At 46.0% G+C, this 22348-nt stretch overlaps 8 non-coding genes across 8 annotated transcripts; 4 read left to right on the top strand and 4 right to left on the bottom strand.

The window, feature by feature from the left end:
• Positions 1-8078: 8078 nt before the first annotated feature.
• Positions 8079-8150, bottom strand: trnaq-uug (transfer RNA glutamine (anticodon UUG)). Its single transcript has one exon. It is a non-coding gene; the product is annotated as a tRNA-Gln (tRNA).
• Positions 8151-8464: 314 nt separating this feature from the next.
• trnai-aau (transfer RNA isoleucine (anticodon AAU)) lies at positions 8465-8538 on the bottom strand. Its single transcript has one exon. It is a non-coding gene; the product is annotated as a tRNA-Ile (tRNA).
• A 1406-nt stretch (positions 8539-9944) lies between these two features.
• trnai-aau (transfer RNA isoleucine (anticodon AAU)) lies at positions 9945-10018 on the bottom strand. Its single transcript has one exon. It is a non-coding gene; the product is annotated as a tRNA-Ile (tRNA).
• A 3806-nt stretch (positions 10019-13824) lies between these two features.
• Positions 13825-13896, top strand: trnap-ugg (transfer RNA proline (anticodon UGG)). Its single transcript has one exon. It is a non-coding gene; the product is annotated as a tRNA-Pro (tRNA).
• An 86-nt stretch (positions 13897-13982) lies between these two features.
• On the top strand, positions 13983-14056 carry trnay-aua (transfer RNA tyrosine (anticodon AUA)). Its single transcript has one exon. It is a non-coding gene; the product is annotated as a tRNA-Tyr (tRNA).
• A 473-nt stretch (positions 14057-14529) lies between these two features.
• trnap-cgg (transfer RNA proline (anticodon CGG)) lies at positions 14530-14601 on the top strand. Its single transcript has one exon. It is a non-coding gene; the product is annotated as a tRNA-Pro (tRNA).
• Positions 14602-15289: 688 nt separating this feature from the next.
• On the bottom strand, positions 15290-15362 carry trnaa-agc (transfer RNA alanine (anticodon AGC)). The gene has a single exon. It is a non-coding gene; the product is annotated as a tRNA-Ala (tRNA).
• Positions 15363-16290: 928 nt separating this feature from the next.
• Positions 16291-16362, top strand: trnap-ugg (transfer RNA proline (anticodon UGG)). The gene has a single exon. It is a non-coding gene; the product is annotated as a tRNA-Pro (tRNA).
• The last annotated feature ends 5986 nt before the right edge of the window (positions 16363-22348 follow it).

Here is a 22348-nt window from a genome sequence, read left to right as displayed (position 1 = left end):
ATAGGGCACTCCCTTTTGGCAGAAGTGGGCCGGCGACCCGGTCGCAGAATTGGAGCCTGTCCTTCTCGATTTGGCGGAAGGATAAATTGATGTTTTGGGCCTGATGTTGATGGCACGTCATCCAATTTTTCCCTCGGCAGAGGAAGCTGCGTATCAGCCACATCAATTGGGTCAGATGGAGTCAGTCCCTGGGCGAGGACACTCATTTCCTGATTCTTCTGCTGCCGTTGAAACCTGAAAGTTAATTACTTGAAAAAAAAAAAAAAAAAAAATATATATATATATATATATATATGTGTGTGTGTGTGTGTGTGTGTGTCTGTGTACAGAAGTATTCAGTTCCCTTGAACCAAATAATGTGCCTTGCTTACCACTGAATGAGTGTCCTCTGGTTCAGCTCAAACAGCTGGATCATTGTTTCATCCATCAGCCTTCGACTGTTAAGCACCAGGTCTCGGATGTGGTGGTAATCTGAAAGGATTTTAGACCACCTGGGGGTGCAAACTCCAGCCATCTTGGTCGGTGACTTGTGTAAAGCACACAGCTTCATACAAATGGCCTCAACCAAGCGGCTGGTGCTGGGCCACTGTGCTGGACCCCCAGGATGTCCAATCAGACACCGTTTCACACTCTCCACACCCGGTGTGACTCCGGACCGCTTCGGTGCCTTAAAGCGCCCATGTGTCAGCTGAGGCTGATGTCGAGGCTGATAGTTGACCCGCTGTTTATCAACATCAGGGAGAACTGTCCACAGCTGGATGGCCTCTGTCACCTGCAGGTCGGTGAGGTAAGGAGCCTCACGAAGACCCACCAGGAAACCAGCCAGATCCTGGACCTTGTCCCACCCAGCGATGCCATCAGGTCCAATGACTGCTCCCTAGTAAATGCAGATTAGTGTTAATATACACTTCCAGTCAAAAGCCTTTGAACAGAAATATTTTTTTACATTTTTTAAAGAATTCTGCTCAACAAGCCTGCATTTATTTTATTCAAATACAACAAAAGTCATTATATTGTGAAATAATTTTACTATTTAAAATAAAAATGCTTTCTATTTGAATATAGTTTAAAGGGTAAGTTATTTCTGTGATGCACAGCTGTATTTTTAGCATCATTCCTGAGTCTTCAGTGTCACATGATCTTCAGAAATCATTCAAATATCCAAATTTGTTGTTCTAGAAACCTTTTTTTATTGATATTATTATCATCAATATTTAGAACAGTTGTGTACATTTTGTTCAAGATTCTTTGATGAATAGAAGGATCCAAGATAAGAGTTTATCTGTAATAAAAAGCTTTTTTAACATTATACACTATACCATCCAAAAGTGTGGAGTCAGAACATTTAAATCATTATATATTTAGTATTAAATTATAGAAATTAATACTTTTATTTAGCAAGGACGCATTAAATAGATGATAAAGACATTTATAATGTTACAATATATACTGAACTTTCTATTCATCAAAGAAACCTAAACAAAAAATCTCTAGGAGCTATTTTTATTCAAATGGATAGCAGTTATTTTAAATAGTAAAAATATTTCAAAATATTACTGCTTTTGTTGTATTTTGAATCAAATAAATGCAGGCTTAAAAAAAAAACACCTTGCTTGTAGTGTATTTGGAATAAAACGAGACTGAAACAAAATAAAGCCCTTAGAGTGTCTTACCTGAGCCTCGCCGGAGACACTGCTTCCAGTGTCAGATGGCTGTGACAGCACTGAAGAGGCAGGGGCAAGATGCTGTCCCTCTCCTCCAGATGATGTGGACGGCTCAGCCAGTGATGCTGGGGACTGAGGCAGAGGCAAAGATGAGGGGCTGTTTCTGACATCACGGCAGGGGTCATCCTCATACAGCACTGGAACTGTGATGTCCTCCATGCTCTCTTGCTCAAACCCCTCATCTAGCAGGTCCTGATCATCAACCTCCTCCACCAGCCGGTCTTCCTCCTCTGGGTTCTGGAGCACTGGAGTCAGTGTTTTGCCAGTCTGGCTGTAAAGGTACTCGATTCCCAGCAATTCACCTACAATAATAAAATAATAAAAAAAGAAAAAAAGTGCTCTTAATAATTTATCAAGTACATTGGAGGCTAAATAGATAACTTAATAGAATATTGCAAAAGAACAAGTTAAATTTCTTACCTGTATATGCTCCAGGAGGGCGATAGCGCTCATCCCAGGGCTTCCCAAAGACTGTTCGGCTTAGCCGGTCCACAGCCTCTCTCATGGCACTGCCATATGTCCGAATGGAGGACGCCCGTTTTATGGCATCTTCCATTCGGTCATCATTCCAACGCATCAAGCCCTCAAGGAGATAGGCCTGAAAATGCGCATCGCTGGCACTGATTCCTAAAAGTTAAATAATATTAAAAAATATATAAAAAAGGGTTTTATATGTCACATATGTACAATATATGTACTACACATAAGGTGCTCTGAAGTAACTTGTATACTACATTTAATAGAGTTGTGTAACTAAATTAAAAATGATTGTCACTTATTCCTGTATTACTAGTGACTTGTTAGTCAAGACAGCTTTGTCAATGCTAATGACATTAAAAAGTAATTGTAATGTAGAGTGTGACATTTATTAATGCGGCATTACTTTAAAGTGATGGAAGCAGTTACAGTGCTTATATTTTCTACAGAAAAATAATAATCCATATGCATGTAATACCTGGAATAAAACGGTTCAGGTGGAGGTGGAACGACTCCAAGGAGGTAGAGCCACGAGCACACCTGTAGCAGCACAGCTCCACGCTGCCTTTCTTCAGTGTCCCTGTCTTCATGTACAGCGGAAAGTCCTCTGGGTCTTGTATACACTGGACGTGCTTGCGCTGTTCCTTCCATATCTGCTGGATCCGTTCGTGGTCCAGCAGAGGAACTCCCAGGGTGTCCTTCCCATCCGCACTGTCAAACTGATCAATCAGTGACCCAATCAATCTGGCGGTCTCCTCCACCCCCCTGGTCCTCCTCCGGCAGTGCAGTGCCAACTCCCTCCGGGTAATGCGAGCACTGACCGCCTTTTCTGAGATGTGGCCAGTCTTCTTTGCCGCCAGGTCACTCTCTTTTGCAGAGCGAAGAGCAGCCACATCCTCTGGATCCCACTGAAAGATGCACGTGGACAGACGTGCCATGAAGATCCCGTAGAGTGGATGAGCCTCTGTCGTGACACCTGCAGCAAATCGCCGCATGAAGTGCCAGATGTCGAGGCGCACTACAAGCTCATCCCACTCCGAAAACATGATCTTCACCCGCGATTGGCCATACTGACTGCAGCAGTCCCTGTCCACGTACATCACTTTTGGGGCTGCCTCTCCTGCCTCTCGGTAGCGTTTCATCAGACCAGCTGCCATGGAGTCCAGTCCATGTCCCTCGGCAGCTGTCAGCACAGAGACAAGGACCTGGCCGTGTTCATTTCCGACATTTGTGCACCAGGCAGCTGTTCCTGAAGCAGCACCGGCAAGTTTCTTTGTGACCTATTGGGAAAAATAAAAGATGTGCTCTTTATGTACGCACATCACACACATATCCATATCTGGCAAATTTCTGGATATAAACAGGGCTTTGATACCTTTTTTGTCGAATCCATCTTGAGAACACAGCCAAAGACAGATGTTAATTTGGCCTTGACCTCGTGCAGTCGCCCCAGAACATCCCTGGCATACATGGCTAACAGCCACTTAGGTTTAGGCAGGGCAGGTAAAAGTGGAGGACCAGCAAACACAGGAGGCTGCACAAGGGAGGACCTTGTGAATGGTTCGCAGGCAGTCAGGTACTGCAAGACACGCTGTGTCCATGCCTCACTGTGCTGTTCCATCAGCTTCCTGTAAAGCTGAGTCACACTGTTGCCCAGTGTCCTCTCCCTCATCATCCTCAGCACCCGGTTGTCACATGAGTATCTAAGGAAACAACAGTATAATCATGCAAATGCTTTAGTTGGTAAAAAATAACCCATATAAAAGCACCTAATAATGAATGATTGTCATTATGAATTACCTGTATGTCAGCAAAGCTGGAAACTGACTGCGGTGGCCCATATCCAGCTGTCCTAGGATGTCCTCAGACCAGGCAGGATATTTCTTTTTGCAGCGTTTGCACTCCAGATACTCAGTGGCAAGGTCATACCACCCGTCGATGTCCAAGACCTTACGCACGGTACGGTAAATTCCTGCCGCTGTTAGTCTGTGCTTACCACAGTCTGGGCGAACACAGACAAGAGGAAATAACCACATCTTCAGCGGCATCCATAAGAAAAGGGGCCGACAGAAGAAGAGGTCAGGTGAGGCAGGGGGCTGAGTGTTTATTAAAGGGGGCTGAGGAGGATACCACCAAAGTTTCAGCTGGGACATTAGTTCTGACTTGCCGGTTCGTGGGTTGGCCTTAAATAGTGTGTTCCGGATCCACTCATGCTGGAAAGGTGGAAGTTGATCTTTCCAGTGACTTGGAAGCTCAGCTGGTGGCTGGTGATGTGAAGGAGCTGGTGCCTTGGCAGTTTCCACTGATGGAGATGGACCAGCACAGTCCTCTGAGTGAATAGTAAAAAAAAATCAATAAGGATGACTGTTGCATTTGATAGTAATATGCCATAAATGCAGCGCACAAACAGCCTGCAAAGCACAATTTTTGGACAAGTATTCATAAATATTATGTTATATTTAGGAACGAGAGTGAAGAAAGTGGTACTAGTGTTAAGGAAGCAAAGAACACAGCATACACTATATTAATTTAAGGAGAATGAGGATCAGATGGAATGGAGGAAGGAAAATGTGGTGTGATGAATTAACTGTAAAGCAACGAAGCCCACGGACATGAAGCATACACACAGATAGAGTAAGGAAAAACTGTTCCTCTAATCATTAGAACAATGAATCTCCACCACCCTGTCTGCTCAGGGAGAGCTGAAGAGTGTGTGAGAAGAGCAAGCGGTGTGAAAAAGTTATCTGGTGATTATCTAACAACGGGTAAGTTCGGAAACGCAAATAAATAAACTGACACCTTAAGTGCACTCAAAGAAAGCATCCCGCTTGAGGCATGATATGATATAATTCTGTATTGTAAACAAAACATATTTTAAAATGTTGATTATTTTCCCCCAAGAAATAACGCTTCTCAGTGTGTTTTCACAAAACATTCTTGTAATATGTGCATTTGTGTCATATGCCACACCTGTATTTAGCTGTGCTTCACATTGTGATGCAGCAAATACCAGCTCCTCATCGTCATCTTCAGCAATGGGAACGGACTTGCCTGGAGCATAAATGTTAAAACTATCATTGTGAACAATACACAGAGACAAACATATGTAAGATGGTGCTTACTTACCAGTAGCGAAAAGCTGCATGGGGGGCAAATGTTTGGCTGGGGGTTCTGCTGCTGGAGGAGGTAAAGTGGACTGCAATAATGGATCTGGAAACGGCAAGTTGACAAGTTTGCCATAATGATAAATTAATATATGTAGAAATTCTGTAGGTAAAATTCTATATTCACACTCCTACTCACAGGGTTTAACTGGTGACGTGAGTTTTTTCACCAGCTGTGAAGGCGACAAATTTTTGCCACATGCCAAAAGCGCTTTCACAGTTGCGGTCTTCTGTACACCAGTTTGGATAGCTGCAGGTGGAGGTGCAGTGGTTGCAGAAGCACTGGAGGTTGCAGCGTGAGGTGCAGGCTGACGTACGCTGGTGCCCACAGCAGAAGCCCGTCTTTTCAGGACATATGTCTTGAAAATGGCCATGTTGGTTTTGGGCCTGGCATCTGCCTTAACGAGGTACCTGATGAGGGCTTGAGCCTCCTTGCTCTGGTCCTCATAAACATCTTTCATGGACCGGCCCTGGAAGTCACCAAACTCCACCATCAAGCAGCCCTGGTCTCCAGTTGCCCGGGCTTCTGCCTGCATTTCCTGCTTCCTCTGATACTTCTCCACTTCTTCTGCCATCTCTCTAATTTGAGAAGTGTACTGTAGGAACAGTTGTTTATTTTCTGACAGGGGTGTTGTCTGCGTCGTCTCATTGGAAATACTGAGCACCAAATACACGGCATAACCCAGAGAGTTTTCCAGGAGCCATCTAAATCTCTGGCCCTGGTACTTCCCAAACTGAAGTTTGCAGTGAGCCAGTACTAAAAACTGGTCACTGGGGTCTCCACCGTTTGTGCTGACAAAAGTACTGGCCTCTGACAGCACCTCCTCCTTAGGTTTGGCCCTTCCAGACTCCACATTTTCAAGGCGCCTCGCCTCCGCCGAAGGTGCCATGAGGAGTCGGCTTGATGTTGCCGATTGCCGTTGAAAAGAGGGATATGCATACATTTTCTGAAATGAAAATCAGAAAAAGACTACTACCTTTTGCAATCTAAAAGACACCTGTATGTTAAGTGTGTAACAATAATTTAACAAGCTACGCATAAACTATATTACTGTGGTAATAAACATGGCCATGACATAAACTGTCCTGAAGATGAGTTTTCTACAAAGGACAGGAATCCCTGACATATAAAATATGTAACGTCAATATAAAGTCTGAAATTTCCTTTTATTTTCAATGCTGTCATCTTAAACCATGATTACACACACACCAGGCTACAAAATATTACATTAAATATATTATACTTCAAATGTTGTCATCTTACCCCAGGGTTACACCAGGTGCTTTTACCTCTTAAAATCTCAGCCATTTTTCTGTGTTTTTAACTTTCTGGTCTACCTAAATTAAAATGAGCACTATTCCCACATACTTTGGCCCATATGGATACATTTGGCCTTTTTTTGTTTGTTTTTAGTTAAGATTCTCAATGTTTTTTTATAAAAAAATTCATTATTATTACATTATTTTAGAAAATATCAATTATTTCTTGGTAAATGCAGTTTTCCATATCGCCACAACAATTTGGTAATGATTTTTACAATTAAAATGTGTGTGTGTTATTATGTGTTAATACCAAATATAAATGTAAATAGTTTAATCATTATGTTCATTCATAGGGCCCAGAAACCATGATTTCTTAGACAATAAACACATCATTGTTGACAGTAGCATAGCTTAATTAGCTGACGGTCGATAAATTTAACTTATCTGATCATTTATCATGTGAAAAGTTATAGGTTCACAGGTACTGAAGAAAGCATGAACTGTACATGCCAGCTAGCTATACTGACACGATTCATTTTCCAAAAATACACACTGTATATGAACAAATAATGACCAGTTTTCAATGAATGAAGTAATAGCCTTACCTTTAACAAAGATGACAACAACGGCGATTGGTCAAAAGGAGGCCACAGGAGAGAAACGCGATTGATCAAAAGTAAGCCACGGAAGAGAAACGCGATTGTTCAAAAGTAAGCCACAGGCGAAACGCGATTGGTAAAAAGTAAGCCACAGGCGAAACGCGATTGGTCAAAAGTAAGCCACAGGCGAAATGCGATTGTTCAAAAGTAAGCCACAGGCGAAACGCGATTGGCTCATGTGGGCTTACTTTGTGCTTACTTTGGCTCAGTCGGTGGGAAGCAGTAGGCGCAAGCGAGAGGTAGCGGGATCGATGCCCGCATTCTCCAAGTTGGCTCCTGCCCTTTTACTCACACATCCCTAGATCAGTGGTTTTCAATCCTGTCCTGGAGGCATCCCTGCCCTGCACTGCACATTTCGCATTTCCCCTCATCTAACACACCTGTTTCAAATCATCAGCTCATTAGTAGAGACCGCGAGACCTTATTTGGGTGTGTCTAATAAGGGAGACAATAAAAATGTGCAGGGCAGGGGTGCCTCCAGGACAGGTTTGAGAACCACTGCCCTAAAGAAACAGACTAAACATCGATGCAATGCGACCAGACTCTCTACGTTAGTTAATTTTTTTGGACTAAAAGGTGCCGAAAAGTATTTCAGACATTGTCCTGCGCAAACTGGTGGCAAAATAGGTCCCACCGAGATTTGAACATGGATCACTTGATTCAGAGTTCAGAGTGCTAACCATTACACCATGGAACCTTAACTGGTGCAGCTGTTGCTCACAGGGCCACAAACACTGGCACCATCTCCAAACTAGTGCTGTTTTATCTTTTCCTGCGGCAAGAAAGTACACAGGCTCCACCGAGATTCGAACTCAGATCGCTGGATTCAAAGCCCAGAGTGCTGACCATTACACCATGGAACCAAAACTGCTTGGTTGGAGGCCAACTTGGAAACAGATAGCTCTCTGGCTGTGGGGAAGCAGTTATACAGAGAGGTTGAAACCCAGTGATTTTTGGTCAATGGCCCGCCTCAAAAAAGGGAAAAGTGTGGGAGATGTTGCCAAAACCCGGGATCGAGCCATGTACCTTTAGATCTTCAGTCTAACACTCTCCCAACTGAGCTATTTCGGCTACAACAAACCTCTGCTTAGCAAGCAGGGATTTCAGTGAGATCACCATACTCTTTGTCGGAGCTGAAGCGCAGAGCAGAGATGAGCCCCCAGACAATAAAACCAGCTGGCCAGTACGGGGATCGAACCCGCGACCTTGGCGTTATTAGCACCACGCACTAATCAGCTGAGCTAACCGGCCTGGCTTAGCCATTAGTGTCTGCCTGATTGAAAAAAACCAGCTATAATGTTTGTGAATGCAATGAGACAATAAAGCTTTACGTTTCAACCCGAATCAGGTGTGCTAACAAAGAGAGACATGCAAAACATGCAGACCTGGGGGGAGCGAGGACTAGAATTGAGAACCGCTTCCTTAGACTTTAAGTCAGTGTGAGCAAAAGAGGTGAGAAGTTGTCTGCATGATCCGAGTGTTCCAAGGTAGCCTACATAATACAATAATCCAAACACATGCATACTGGCGTAACAAGACCGAGAAGGTCCTTAAACACAAAAGCTTAATCTCTTTGTTAATTTGACAACATAATCTCGGCCATTGCAAAGGAGCAAGCCCAGAGGAGGGACAGCCTCTTTGCATCAAACCCGTCATTCCCAGCTATGCTCGTTATTCTTGAAAGGCCAGGGGAATTAGCTGAAATGGTAGAGCGTTCGCTTAGCATTCGAGAGGTAGCGGGATCGATGCCCGCATTCTCCAAGTTGGCTCCTGCCCTTTTACTCACACATCCCTAGATCAGTGGTTTTCAATCATGTCCTGGAGGCATCCCTGCCCTGCACATTTCGCATTTCCCCTCATCTAACACACCTGTTTCAAATCATCAGCTCATTAGTAGAGACTGCAAGACTTGATTTGGGTGTGTCTAATAAGGGAGACATACAAAATGTTCAGGGCAGGGGTGCCTCCAGGAAAGGTTTGAAAACCATTGCCCTAAAGAGACCGACTGAGCGTTGACGCAATGCTGCCACACTCCGACGTTAGCTTTTTTTGGGCTCACAGCTGCCAAAAGGTATTTCAGACATGGTCCTGTGCAAATTGGTTGCAAAACAGTGCCATTTTACGCACAGTTCCCTAAAGCCATGGTTTTCAAACCTGTCCTGGAGGCACCCCTGCCCTTCACATTTTGAATGTTTCCCTCATCTAACACACCTGTTTCAAATCATCAGCTCATTAGTAGAGACCGCGAGACCTTATTTGGGTGTGTCTAATAAGGGAGACAATAAAAATGTGCAGGGCAGGGGTGCCTCCAGGACAGGTTTGAGAACCACTGCCCTAAAGAGACAGACTGAGCATCGATGCAATGCGGCCACGCTCTCTACGTTAGTTAATTTTTTTGGACTAAAAGGTGCCGAAAAGTATTTCAGACATTGTCCTGCGCAAACTGGTGGCAAAATAGGTCCCACCGAGATTTGAACATGGATCACTTGATTCAGAGACCAGGGACCTTTAGATCTTCAGTCTAACACTCTCCCAACTGAGCTATTTCGGCTACAACAAACCTCTGCTTAGCAAGCAGGGATTTCAGTGAGATCACCATACTCTTTGTCGGAGCTGAAGCGCAGAGCAGAGATGAGCCCCCAGTCAATAAAAACAGCTGGCCAGTACGGGGATCGAACCCGCGACCTTGGCGTTATTAGCACCACGCACTAATCAGCTGAGCTAACCGGCCTGGCTTAGCCATTAGTGTCTGCCTGATTGAAAAAAAACAGCTATAATGTTTGTGAATGCAATGAGACAATAAAGCTTCATGTTTCAACCCGAATCAGGTGTGCTAACAAAGAGAGACATGCAAAACATGCAGACCTGGTGGGAGCGAGGACTAGAATTGAGAACCGCTTCCTTAGACTTTAAGTCAGTGTGAGCAAAAGAGTTGAGAAGTTGTCTGCATGATCCGAGTGTTCCAAGGTAGCCTACATAATACAAGAATCCATACACATGCATACTGGCGTAACAAGACCGAGAAGGTCCTTAAACACAAAAGCTTAATCTCTTTGTTAATTTGACAACATAATCTCGGCCAGTGCAAAGGAGCAAGCCCAGAGGAGGGACAGCCTCTTTGCATCAAACCCGTCATTACCAGCTATGCTCGTCATTCTTGAAAGGCCAGGGGAATTAGCTCAAATGGTAGAGCGCTCACTTAGCATGCGAGAGGTAGCGGGATCGATGCCTGCATTCTCCAAGTTGGCTCCTGCCCTTTTACTCACACATCCCTAGATCAGTGGTTTTCAATCCTGTCCTGGAGGCATCCCTGCCCTGCACAATTCGCATTTCCCCTCATCTAACACACCTGTTTCAAATCATCAGCTCATTAGTAGAGACTGCAAGACCTGATTTGGGTGTGTTTAATAAGGGAGACATACAAAATGTTCAGGGCAGTGGTGCCTCCAGGAAAGGTTTGAAAACCATTGCCCTAAAGAGATCCGCTGGTCTTAGTGACATCTGACCGTTTCAGCTGTCCTCCCTAACATCCCTCTACATGTTAGATACAGCCCCATTTTTAGGTCAATTAAGAGGCAAACTTGCATTCGATGCGCATTTTCAGGCCTATCTCCTTGAGGGCTTGATGCGTTGGAATGATGACCGAATGGAAGATGCCATAAAACGGGCGTCCTCCATTCGGACATATGGCAGTGCCATGAGAGAGGCTGTGGACCGGCTTAGCCGAACAGTCTTTGGGAAGCCCTGGGATGAGCGCTATCGCCCTCCTGGAGCATATACAGGTAAGAAATTTAATTTGTTCTTTTGCAATATTCTATAAAGTTATCTATTTAGCCTCCAATGTACTTGATAAATTATTAAGAGCACTTTTTTTCTTTTTTTATTATTTTATTATTGTAGGTGAATTGCTGGGAATCGAGTACCTTTACAGCCAGACTGGCAAAACACTGACTCCAGTGCTCCAGAACCCAGAGGAGGAAGACCGGCTGGTGGAGGAGGTTGATGATCAGGACCTGCTAGATGAGGGGTTTGAGGAAGAGAGCATGGAGGACATCACAGTTCCAGTGCTGTATGAGGATGACCCCTGCCGTGATCTCAGAAACAGCCCCTCATCTTTGCCTCTGCCTCAGTCCCCAGCATCACTGGCTGAGCCGTCCACATCATCTGGAGGAGAGGGACAGCATCTTGCCCCTGCCTCTTCAGTGCTGTCACAGCCATCTGACACTGGAAGCAGTGTCTCCGGCGAGGCTCAGGTAAGACACTCTAAGGGCTTTATTTTGTTTCAGTCTCGTTTTATTCCAAATACACTACAAGCAAGGTGTTTTTTTAAGCCTGCATTTATTTGATTCAAAATACAACAAAAGCAGTAATATTTTGAAATATTTTTACTATTTAAAATAACTGCTATCCATTTGAATATATTTAAAAAAGTAATTCAGTCTTGTGATTTCAATGCTGAATTTTAGCATCATTACTCAGGGCACACGATTCTTCAGAAATCATTCCAATTTGCTGCTAAAAAAACCGGGTGCCGGGTGCTATATTATTATTATTATTATTAGGTTAAAAATAGCTTCTAGAGATTTTTTGTTTAGGTTTCTTTGATGAATAGAAAGTTCAGTATATATTGTAACATTATAAATGTCTTTATCATCTATTTAATGCGTCCTTGCTAAATAAAAGTATTAATTTCTATAATTTAATACTAAATATATAATGATTTAAATGGTCTGACTCCACACTTTTGGATGGTATAGTGTATAATGTTAAAAAAGCTTTTTATTACAGATAAACTCTTATCTTGGATCCTTCTATTCATCAAAGAATCTTGAACAAAATGTACACAACTGTTCTAAATATTGATGATAATAATATCAATAAAAAAAGGTTTCTAGAACAACAAATCAGGATATCTGAATGATTTCTGAAGATCATGTGACACTGAAGACTCAGGAAATGATGCTGAAAATACAGCTGGGCATCACAGAAATAACTTACACTTTAAACTATATTCAAATAGAAAGCATTTTTATTTTAAATAGTAAAATTATTTCACAATATAATGGCTTTTGTTGTATTTGAATAAAATAAATGCAGGCTTGTTGAGCAGAATTCTTTAAAAAATGTAAAAAAATATTTCTGTTCAAAGGCTTTTGACTGGAAGTGTATATTAACACTAATCTGCATTTACTAGGGAGCAGTCATTGGACCTGATGGCATTGCTGGGTGGGACAAGGTCCAGGATCTGGCTGGTTTCCTGGTGGGTCTTCGTGAGGCTCCTTACCTCACCGACCTGCAGGTGACAGAGGCCATCCAGCTGTGGACAGTTCTCCCTGATGTTGATAAACAGCGGGTCAACTATCAGCCTCGACATCAGCCTCAGCTGACAATGGGCGCTTTAAGGCACCGAAGCGGTCCGGAGTCACACCGGGTGTGGAGAGTGTGAAACGGTGTCTGATTGGACATCCTGGGGGTCCAGCACAGTGGCCCAGCACCAGCCGCTTGGTTGAGGCCATTTGTATGAAGCTGTGTGCTTTACACAAGTCACCGACCAAGAAGGCTGGAGTTTGCACCCCCAGGTGGTCTAAAATCCTTTCAGATTACCACCACATCCGAGACCTGGTGCTTAACAGTCGAAGGCTGATGGATGAAACAATGATCCAGCTGTTTGAGCTGAACCAGAGGACACTCATTCAGTGGTAAGCAAGGCACATTATTTGGTTCAAGGGAACTGAATACTTCTGTACACACACACACACACACACACACACACATATATATATTACAAGTAATTTACTTTCAGGTTTCAACGGCAGCAGAAGAATCAGGAAATGAGTGTCCTCGCCCAGGGACTGACTCCATCTGACCCAATTGATGTGGCTGATACGCAGCTTCCTCTGCCGAGGGAAAAATTGGATGACGTGCCATCAACATCAGGCCCAAAACATCAATTTATCCTTCCGCCAAATCGAGAAGGACAGGCTCCAATTCTGCGACCGGGTCGCCGGCCCACTTCTGCCAAAAGGGAGTGCCCTATCGCACCCGTCCCCACAGCAGCAGGAGTTGTGCAGCCCATTTCAGCACCTGGGTCACTGTTAGGCACACTAGTCCTTAACCCAGACATGACTGTGTCGATGGTGATTCCATCTTCTGGTGCTTTGACATCCGGTCCAGGCCCAGCTCCGCCTGCTCCAGCGCCTGCTCCAGCGCTGCTGCTTCTGTGTCCCGTTACACCCAGAGGAACAGATATAACTGCTTCCCCACAGCCAGAGAGCTATCTGTTTCCAAGTTGGCCTCCTCCCTTCCGGGACTGGAATTGAGACCCGCTGGTCTAAGTGACATCTGACCGTTTCAGCTGTCCTCCCTAACATCCCTCTACATGTTAGATACAGCCCCATTTTTAGGTCAATTAAGAGGCCAACTTGCATTCGTTAGCCTTTCACACTGTCTCGAGGACTTTGATTGCTTCCACATTAGTTCATGTTCCTTCTTTTGTTGATGCTGAAATAGCTCTTTTTTCTTGGCTTTGGGCAAGAAGGCTCGTTGGTCTAGGGGTATGATTCTCGCTTTGGGTGCGAGAGGTCCCGGGTTCAAATCCTGGACGAGCCCTTGTTCAGGTTAAAACGTTAAGCTTTATTGTCTCATTGCATTCACAAACATTATGGCAGGTTTTTTCCAATCAGGCAGACACGGAGGGCTAAGTTAGCTCAGCTGGTTAGAGCGTGGTGCTATAACCCCAAGGTCGTGGGTTCGATCCCCGTATTGGCCAGCTGTTTTTATTGTCTGGGGGCTCATCTCTGATCTGCTCTTCAGCTCCGACAAATAGTAGGGTGATCTCACTGAAATCCCTGCTTGCTAAGCAGAGGTTTGTTGTAGCCAAAATAGCTCAGTTGGGAGAGCGTTAGACTGAAGATCTAAAGGTTCCTGGTTCGGTTTCGGCAACATCTCCCACACTTTTCCCTTTTTTGAGGAGGGCCATTGACCAAAAATCACTGGGTTCCAACCTCTCTGTATAACTGCTTCCCCACAGCCAGAGAGCTATCTGTTTCCAAGTTGGCCTCCAACCAATCAGTTTCGGTTCCAAGGTGTAATGGTCAGCACTCTGGGCTTTGAATCCAGCGATCTGAGATCGAATCTCGGTGGAGCCTGTGTGCTTTCTTGCCACTGGAAAAGATAAAACAGCACTAGTTTGGCGATGGTGCCAGTGTTTGTGGCCCTGTGAGCAACAGCTGCACCAGTTAAGGTTCCATGGTGTAATGGTTAGAACTCTGGACTCGGAATCCAGTGATCCGAGTTCAAATCTCGGTGGGACCTATTTTGCCACCAGTTTGCGCAGGACAATGTCTGAAATACTTTTCGGCACCTTTTAGTCCAAAAAAATTAACTAACGTAGAGAGTGTGGCCGCATTGCATCGATGCTCAGTCTGTCTCTTTAGGGCAGTGGTTCTCAAACCTGTCCTGGAGGCACCCTGCCCTGCACATTTTTATTGTCTCCCTTATTAGACACACCCAAATAAGGTCTCACGGTCTCTACTAATGAGCTGATGATTTGAAACAGGTGTGTTAGATGAGGGAAACATTCAAAATATGAAGGGCAGGGGTGCCTCCAGGACAGGTTTGAAAACCACTGCTTTAGGGAACTCTGCGTAAAATGGCACTGTTTTGCAACCAATTTGCACAGGACCATGTCTGAAATACTTTTTGGCAGCTATGAGCCCAAAAAAAGCTAACGTGGGAGTGTGGCAGCATTGCGTCAATGCTCAGTCGGTCTCTTTAGGGCAATGGTTTTCAAACCTTTCCTGGAGGCACCCCTGCCCTGAACATTTTGTATGTCTCCCTTATTAGACACACCCGAATCAGGTCTTGCAGTCTCTACTAATGAGCTGATGATTTGAAACAGGTGTGTTAGATGAATGCGAAATGTGCAGGGCAGGGATGCCTCCAGGACAGGATTGAAAACCACTGATCTAGGGATGTGTGAGTATAAGGGCAGGAGCCGACTTGGAGAATGCGGGCATCGATCCCGCTACCTCTCGCATGCTAAGCGAGCGCTCTACCATTTGAGCTAATTCCCCTGGCCTTTCAAGAATGACGAGCATAGCTGGGAATGATGGGTTTGATGCAAAGAGGCTGTCCCTCCTCTGGGCTTGCTCCTTTGCACTGGCCAAGATTATGTTGTCGAATTAACAAAGAGATTAAGCTTTTGTGTTTAAGGACCTTCTCGGTCTTTTTACGCCAGTATGCATGTGTATGGATTCTTGTATTATGTAGGCTACCTTGGAACACTCAGATCATGCAGACAACTTCTCACCTCTTTTGCTCACACTGACTTAAAGTCTAAGGAAGCAGTTCTCAATTCTAGTCCTCGCTCCCCCCAGGTCTGCATGTTTTGCATGTCTCTCTTTGTTAGCACACCTGATTCGGATAATCAGCTCATTAGAAGTGAGCTCCTAGTGATTGACATGGTCCCTACACACTGTTCATTGCTCCCCACTCCCTGAGCAGGGGAAATCCGTCAAAGTATACTTCACTTTGGAACATTGGTTCACGGATTTGTGCTGCGCAACTTCTTCACACATGGAGAAGTGTGACATCATTTACCTCGATACACCACTGTATTACTCACTATGAATTGAACGTATACATACGCTTTGAACTTGAATCACGGAGGGATGTCATGTGATGTCCAGTTCTCAGGGCACTTACGTTCGAATGGAACAAATGTCTGAAGCTATACGAGAAACTTACAAAATGTGAAGAGCAGGGGGCGCGAGGACTGGAATTGAGGCCCGCTGGTCTAAGTGACATCTGACCATTTCAGCTGTCCTCCCTAACATCCCTCTACATGTTAGATACAGCCCCATTTTTAGGTCAATTAAGAGGCCAACTTGCATTCGTTAGCCTTTCACACTTTCTCGAGGACTTTGATTGCTTCCACGTTAGTTCATGTTCCTTCTTTTGTTGTTGCTGAAATAGCTATTTTTTCTTGTCTTTGGGCAAGAAGGCTCGTTGGTCTAGGGGTATGATTCTCGCTTTGGGTGCGAGAGGTCCCGGGTTCAAATCCTGGACGAGCCCTTGTTCAGGTTAAAATGTTAAGCTTTATTGTCTCATTGCATTCACAAACATTATGGCAGGTTTTTTGCAATCAGGCAGACACGAATGGCTAAGCCAGGCCGGTTAGCTCAGCTGGTTAGAGCGTGGTGCTAATAACCCCAAGGTTGTGGCTTCGATCCCCGTACTGGCCAGCTGTTTTTATTGTCTGGGGGCTCATCTCTGCTCTGCTCTTCAGCTGCGACAAAGAGTAGGGTGATCTCACTGAAATCACTGCTTGCTAAGCAGAGGTTTGTTGTAGCCGAAATAGCTCAGTTGAGAGAACGTTAGACTGAAGATCTAAAGGTCCCTGGTTCCATTCCGGGTTTCGGCAACATCTCCCACTCTTTTCCCTTTTTTGAGGCGGGCCATTGACCAAAAATCACTGGGTTCCAACCTCCCTGTATAACTGCTTCCCCACTGCCAGAGAGCTATCTGTTTCCAAGTTGGCCTCCAACCAAGCAGTTTCGGTTCCATGGTGTAATAGCACTCTGGGCTTTGAATCCAGCGATCTGAGTTCGAATCTCGGTGGAGCCTGTGTGCTTTCTTGCCGCAGGAAAAGATAAAACAGCACTAGTTTGGCGATGGTGCCAGTGTTTGTAGCCCTGTGAGCAACAGCTGCACCAGTTAAGGTTCCATGGTGTAATGGTTAGCACTCTGGACTCTGAATCCAGTGATTTGAGTTCAAATCTCGGTGGGACCTATTTTGCAACCAGTTTGCGCAGGACAATGTCGGAAATACTTTTCGGCAGCTTTTAGTCCAAAAAAATTAACTAACGTAGAGAGTGTGGCCGCATTGCATCGATGCTCAGTCTGTCTCTTTAGGGCAGTGGTTCTCAAACCTGTCTTGGAGGCACCCCTGCCCTGCACATTTTTATTGTCTCCCTTATTAGACACACCCAAATAAGGTCTCGCGGTCTCTACTAATGAGCTGATGATTTGAAACAGGTGTGTTAGATGAGGGAAACATTCAAAATGTGAAGGGCAGGGGTGCCTCCAGGACAGGTTTGAAAACCACTGTTTTAGGGAACTGTGCGTAATATGGCACTGTTTTGCAACCAATTTGCACAGGACCATGTCTGAAATACTTTTTGGCAGCTGTGAGCCCAAAAAAAGCTAACGTGGGAGTGTGGCAGCATTGCGTCAACGCTCAGTCGGTCTCTTTAGGGCAATGGTTTTCAAACCTTTCTTGGAGCACACTGACTTAAAGTCTAAGGAAGCAGTTCTCAATTCTAGTCCTCGCTCCCCCCAGGTCTGCATGTTTTGCATGTCTCTCTTTGTTAGCACACCTGATTCGGATAATCAGCTCATTAGAAGTGAGCTCCTAGCGATTGACATGGTCCCTACACAGTGTTCATTGCTCCCCACTCCCTGAGCAGGGGAAATCCGTCAAAGTATACTTCACTTTGGAACATTGGTTCACGGATTTGTGCTGCGCAACTTCTTCACACATGGAGAAGTGTGACATCATTTTCCTCTGTATACCTCGATACACCACTGTATTACTCACTATGAATTGAACATATACATACGCTTTGAACTTGAAACGTGCGCTTCGGTACACATCAGAGTGTGTGGCCTTTTTTGATAATCGTGGCCTGCATCCGGTGCACTTCCAGGAGCCACCACCACTTGCTTCAGTACCCAGCTACAAATGGCTCCTCACTGTATACAGTCAGGACATTCTCAACAGGCTCGATCACATAAAGGCCAGCATAACATCCACGTATGGATCAATTTTAAAAATGGATTCAACTAAGAAGGTCAGATAAGCTGCTTACTTGACTGTACCCTTATCTATAATGTATTTTTAGACCGAGAGTATATTTTTTTCAGTGTAACTGATTTGGATGCCTGTTGTATTATTTGCTATGCTTATTGTTTCTTTCAGATCACCAAGAAGTTGAGCGGGCCTGCGAAAGGCACAGCACAGTGGCTTACCTCAGTGGGCAATGAGATAGGTCAGGTGCTGATGAGTGTCCTGACTGCGAATGAAGGGGCTGGGTTAGACCACATGGCTGCAGGGCTCATGGAGCGATACCGGAGTGCTGGTGTTGATCCTCCCACTGTCATTTATGTGGACTGTGATTGTTGCAAGACAGTGGGAGAGACTAAATTGAAGAGGCGGTTCAGCGGCTGGCCCGATGTCATCGTCCGCCTAGACATTTGGCATTTTATGCGACGTCTAGCAGTAGGGTGCACCACTGATGCCCACCAGTCGTACCCTACTTTTATGGCTAGGCTGTCATCCTGTATTTTTGAGTGGGATGCAGGGGATCTCACTCTGCTGAGACGGGCCAAAAGGGAGCAACTCATCCAACAGGGCTGGCCTACACTGACGGAGGCTGAACTGGACCATCATTTAACTAAAGCTGAGCTGCTCCAGCACTGCAGGAGGAGAACACGAGGAGAAGAAACCACTATCCGCCTCCTTGATATGCTCATCAGAGAGCTCATGGGTGGCAAGGGGAATGATGCTCTTGGTGTTCCACTACTTGACAGTGTGAGAATGCAGCACATCTGGAATGTCCAGAGGCGGCACGTCACCTGTATCCAAGATCCTCCAAATGTGCCGCTCTATACTGAAACTGGAACTACAAACAAGGGTGGGGTGGTTCTAAAAACCTATCGTTGTGCCAGAGGCTCCACATCCCTGGAATCATTTCACTGCCACCTAAGCAGATTTATTCCAGGTTTGTCATGTCAGAATATACCACATTTTGCCACTAATTCATGTTTATCAAGATATTTGCAGATTAAATTTTCTGTTTTGCATTTTCTCAAAGCAATATTTGGCTTTCTATTTCTTTTTCTAGGGAACAGCGCAAACAGCCTGAACTTCCAGATTTATCTCCTGGAAGGTTTATTACGCTGGAATCAGGACCGGGCTGAAGCTGCTGTTGCAGATGAAGGTTCAACTCTGCGCTCTTACACAGGGGAGCTGGTTTACTCTGTCAATGAGAACTACAATAAGTTGTATGGCAGGAAATTGGTCCCAAGCTTCACTCGACCTGCAGTATACACAGGTAAAAATATTTTGATAAATGCATCTCATGATGTAGCATGTTTTTGTTAAAATTACAATTGCTTTTGGACAGTAATAATGTAATTTTGACATATCAGAGATAAATTATACTACCAGAATATTTGTACATTATTCTGTGTTCTAGGTTTCAGGGGAGAAAATAAAATACATAGTAGAATATAGAGTAATCCTGTCTTTTTATGATACCCTCTGAATTAGAAATATATTGTTCATACAGAAGTGGACAACAAAATATTTACTGCATTTCTGAATAAACCTTTCTGCATAATTTCCATTAAAAACGTTTTCTGTTACAAATATTTCCTCAGGAGAGCTCATTGGAGTACAGTACTTGTTGAGGCAGAATAGTCAGCCCCTGGAGGACATGTGCCCTACCTCTGAGAGGACCTCTCATTTGCTGGAGGAGATAGATGTGGAGGAGCAAGTGGAAACGGATGAGGATTTCATTGATTTCTTTGGAGAGGAAGCCACAGTGGCAAATCTTGTGGCATCAGATGACTTAGTCCTTTCAGGTCCACCAGTTCTACCAGCTGCACCAGTTCCCAGTGTCCAGGCTCCTTCAGATGCACCAGTGCCCAATGTAGCTGCACCTGTGCCCAGTGTCCAGACTCCACCAGTGCCCAGTGTCCAGGCTCCTTCAGCTGCACCAGTGCCCAGTGTCCAGACTCCACCATGGCCCAGTGTCCAGGCTCCTTCAGCTGCACCAGTGCCCAGTGTAGCTGCACCAGTGCCCAGTGTCCAGGCTCCTTCAGCTGCACCAGTGCCAAGTGTAGCTGCACCAGTGCCCAGTGTCCAGGCTCCACCATGGCCCAGTGTCCAGGCTCCTTCAGCTGCACAACTGCCCAGTGTAGCGGCACCAGTGCCCATTGTCCAGGCTCCTTCAGCTGCACCAGTGCCCAGTGTAGCTGCACCAGTGCCCAGTGTCCAGGCTCCTTCAGCTGCACCAGTGCCCAGTGTCCAGGCTCCACCACTGCCCAGAGTGCGGGCTCCTTCAGCTGCACCAGTGCCCAGTGTAGCTGCACCAGTGCCCAGTGTCCAGACTCCACCAGTGCCCAGTGTCCAGGCTCCTTCAGCTGCACCAGTGCCCAGTGTCCAGACTCCACCAGTGCCCAGTGTCCGGGCTCCTTCAGCTGCACCAGTGCCCAGTGTCCAGGCTCCACCACTGCCCAGAGTGCGGGCTCCTTCAGCTGCACCAGTGCCCAGTGTAGCTGCACCAGTGCCCAGTGTCCAGACTCCACCAGTGCCCAGTGTCCAGGCTCCTTCAGCTGCACCAGTGCCCAGTGTCCAGACTCCACCAGTGCCCAGTGTCCGGGCTCCTTCAGCAGCACCAGTGCCCGGTGTAGCTGCACCAGTGCCCAGTGTCCAGGCTCCTTCAGCTGCACCAGTGCCCAGTGTAGCTGCACCAGTGCCCAGTGTCCAGGCTCCTTCAGCTGCACCAGTGCCCAGTGTAGCTGCACCAGTGCCCAGTGTCCTGGCTCCACCACTGCTCAGAGTCCGGGCTCCTTCAGCTGCACCAGTGCCCAGTGTCCAGGCTCCACCACTGCCCAGAGTGCGGGCTCCTTCAGCTGCACCAGTGCCCAGTGTCCAGACTCCACCAGTGCCCAGTGTCCAGGCTCCTTCAGCTGCACCAGTGCCCAGTGTCCAGACTCCACCAGTGCCCAGTGACCAGGCTCCTTCAGCTGCACCAGTGCCCAGTGTCCAGACTCCACCAGTGCCCAGTGTCCGGGCTCCTTCAGCTGCACCAGTGCCCGGTGTAGCTGCACCAGTGCCCAGTGTCCAGGCTCCTTCAGCTGCACCAGTGCCCAGTGTAGCTGCACCAGTGCCCAGTGTCCAGGCTCCTTCAGCTGCACCAGTGCCCAGTGTAGCTGCACCAGTGCCCAGTGTCCTGGCTCCACCACTGCTCAGAGTCCGGGCTCCTTCAGCTGCACCAGTGCCCAGTGTCCAGGCTCCACCACTGCTCAGAGTCCGGGCTTTTTCAGCTGCACCAGTGCCCAGTGTCCAGGCTCCACCACTGCTCAGAGTCCGGGCTTCTTCAGCTGCACCAGTGCCCAGTGTCCTGGCTTCACCACTGCTCAGAGTCCAGGCTCCTTCAGCTGCACCAGTGCCCAGTGTAGCTGCACCAGTGCCCAGTGTCCAGACTCCACCACTGCTCAGTGTCCAGGCTCCTTTAGATACACCCTCAGCAATGGTAAATTTTCCTTTTCTATACGAATTGTGACTCATTTAGTTATTTGCCATTAAGCAGTAAACTTACTTAACAGCATGTAAATACCTAACCAACAGTTATATATTTCCAGGCTGTTGACGAGCACTGCATTCCTGGAATGGACCGGGTGGATGCGTTGGTGGAGTGTCTGGTGGAGCTGCGCACACAGACAAGCCTCACACTTACCAACCAACAAGTTGCGACCATTGTGGGTTTTTGGCAGAACCTGGATAAATTTTATAAAGACAGGGTAGTGTATGCTGCTCGTCATCAAGACAGGCTACTTACAGGACGTTTTAGGTCCCCGAAAAAGAAAGCTGTCTTCACTCCTGGTGTCGAAAGCACAAAAAGGTGTGTTTTGGGTTCTAGCAGCTCTCCAGCACAGTGGCCTAATTGCTGTTGCCTTGTTGAAATTATTTTCATAAGGTTATGTAACATCCACCGAAGCCCCAAGAAACAGCGGACAGAATCTCTGTCTAGATGGGATCTCATTCTTCGTGATTACAGAAGAATTCGGCAGCTAATCTTGAGCAATGGAACGGTGATGAGTGACACAACCCTTCAGCTAGTTGAGGTAAATCAGAGGACTCTTACGACGTGGCACAATAACCGTTTAAAGGGTCAGGAGGTCTCTTTGCTGTTGCAAGGGCTGGACCTTGCAGAGGCACGTCCAGTGGCTTTGGATGCTTTGCCTCCAGCACGAGTACAGCCTGTTGTGC

Source organism: Carassius carassius, chromosome 8 (assembly GCF_963082965.1).
Source record: "Carassius carassius chromosome 8, fCarCar2.1, whole genome shotgun sequence".
NCBI classification, from domain to species: Eukaryota; Metazoa; Chordata; class Actinopteri; order Cypriniformes; family Cyprinidae; genus Carassius; species Carassius carassius.
Note: the sequence above shows the minus strand (reverse complement) of the source record. Positions and strands in the feature narration are given on the sequence as shown.